The following is a 2,018-nucleotide window of genomic DNA, read 5'->3' on the forward strand; positions in this document are numbered from 1 at the left end:
GCTGTGAGAAAGACTGAAAATAAGAGCCGGGCATATCCTGTTGGCTCGAAAATAAAGCCAAATGCCACATGATTACTTCAAATACTCAGTGTTTTTTAAGTCAGTTACATGTTTTGGAAGACTTGCTTATGACTTTTAAACTCTTCAAAGTAGAAATATTTTGTTTCTAGAGTGAGCGTTATACTCAGGAAACACAGCTGAAGAGGGAGAGGAGGGTACTTGCGTTTGACCACACCGCACATCATGAGACACTCAAGATCAGGAACTGTGGCCAAGCCTCTGGTAATTAGCTAAATCATATTTATTGTGCAGCCCCAGACCATGCCAGTGTCCAAAAGTGATGTAATAGTATTTGCATAACAAATATGGAACCAGCCAACACAGGAATGATAGTTATTTTTGCAGATAGCTGTAAAAGTTTTAATTCAACTGTTCCATGTAAAGAAGCACTTAAGTTACGAGTTTTCTTTAATAAAGCATGCAAAAAAATTAAGTGTGAAAAAGAAGGTATCAAAATTATTGATGGAAAATACTTCTACTCAAGCCTGGTGGTATTTTAAAGTAGCGTCCCTCTCATTTCATGTCTTGCAAAACTCCTCGCCCTACTAAATGTGTGCACTGCCTCATTATTTCACTTCTCTCTCTTTGCAGGGAAGCGGCCACACTTTCTTCTTCCTTAGACCAAGATATTAACTCTCAAGTGGTCGGTTAAGGTATAAGAACTATGTATAAGAACTATGTCAGGGTTTTCACTTTTAATTTCCTTGAGCTGCTGAACAGTTCATAATTAGGACCACCTCAAAAGGTCCAGCGTTCCCATGTGTTGAATGTTTTCAGTTTTACTCAAAGTTAACATTTCACGCTTACGCCGTATAGGCAAAATGATTCAGTTTAACGTGTCTGCTGCAAACTAGTCATATTTCAGTCTGAACATCCTCTGTTCCTAAGGATGTTTATACCCCATTGTCATGTAACTCTCCTACACAGCCCATCGGTCCCCAGCTTGTCAATTATTATAAAATAGTATCCTTATTATAAAGCTTTGTCTGCAGTCTCGAATCTTTATAAACTTAGGCTCCTGGTCTGTGTCTTTAGTCAAATGACTCATTCCTTTCCAGTCTATGATATTTCTAAGTTACAGACTGGTAAATTGTCATTACAGATTTGTAAACTTGGGAGGGGAGGGGGGAAGCTGGCTATCTTTAAGAACAGGGTAGTGGCGGGGGGGATTTGATGGGACAAAATGTCGTCATGTATTTATGAATTACTAGGTATTTTTGCTGACAGCTAGAAGCTCTGTCAGTAGGAAATGGTAGAAAAGGGAAAAAGCCTATTGCAAACTTGTTGATCATGGTATGCATAGGTATTTGATCATTAAAAAGGCAAGTATTTTATCCTAAGAAATAAGTAGAGGTATTTCCAGGAGTACAGGGTCACGTGAATGACCTGTGCAAGGCTCTGGAGAGATGTTACCTGGGGTGCAGAACACAAGTTTTGTCTCTGATCTTTAAGGTGGGCGATCTAAAGCAGGGATAATGCAGAGGAGAGTCACGATGAAGACAGTGGCATTTTTTTATAGGCTGGCAAACCCAGGCTCTTTTGATTTCGGCCCTTGAAATAAAAGCAGAGAGAAGATGTGATTGAGTGTCTGATGGTAAATGTGAGGGAACGTGAAGACTTAAATTAGAACAAATCTGGCAGTAAGAGAAAATGGCCGTGAGTAATCCTGGGATGGAAAACAGAAAGGGGATTCTGATCATCACACAATAGATTCCAGGGCTGCCTTAAAATTTGTAGGAGCAAGAAACCTTCCTAATTATTAAATGGTTCTGGAAGGGGAAGACAGATTGTCTGGCGCAGCAGAGAATTGGGCTTGATTATCCCAGGTACCTTTTTTTAACCGTTTTATTTCCAGAATCTTTTTCCAAGTGATGGAAAAGCGTCAGATTAAGAAGCAGTCGTTGACCCAACACAGAAGGTAAGCAGGAGAACCGTGTTTCCATGTTGCCTTGTTATCA

Source organism: Pygoscelis adeliae, unplaced genomic scaffold (genome assembly GCF_000699105.1).
Source record: "Pygoscelis adeliae isolate BGI_AS28 unplaced genomic scaffold, ASM69910v1 Scaffold1050, whole genome shotgun sequence".
In the NCBI taxonomy this organism is placed as follows: domain Eukaryota; kingdom Metazoa; phylum Chordata; class Aves; order Sphenisciformes; family Spheniscidae; genus Pygoscelis; species Pygoscelis adeliae.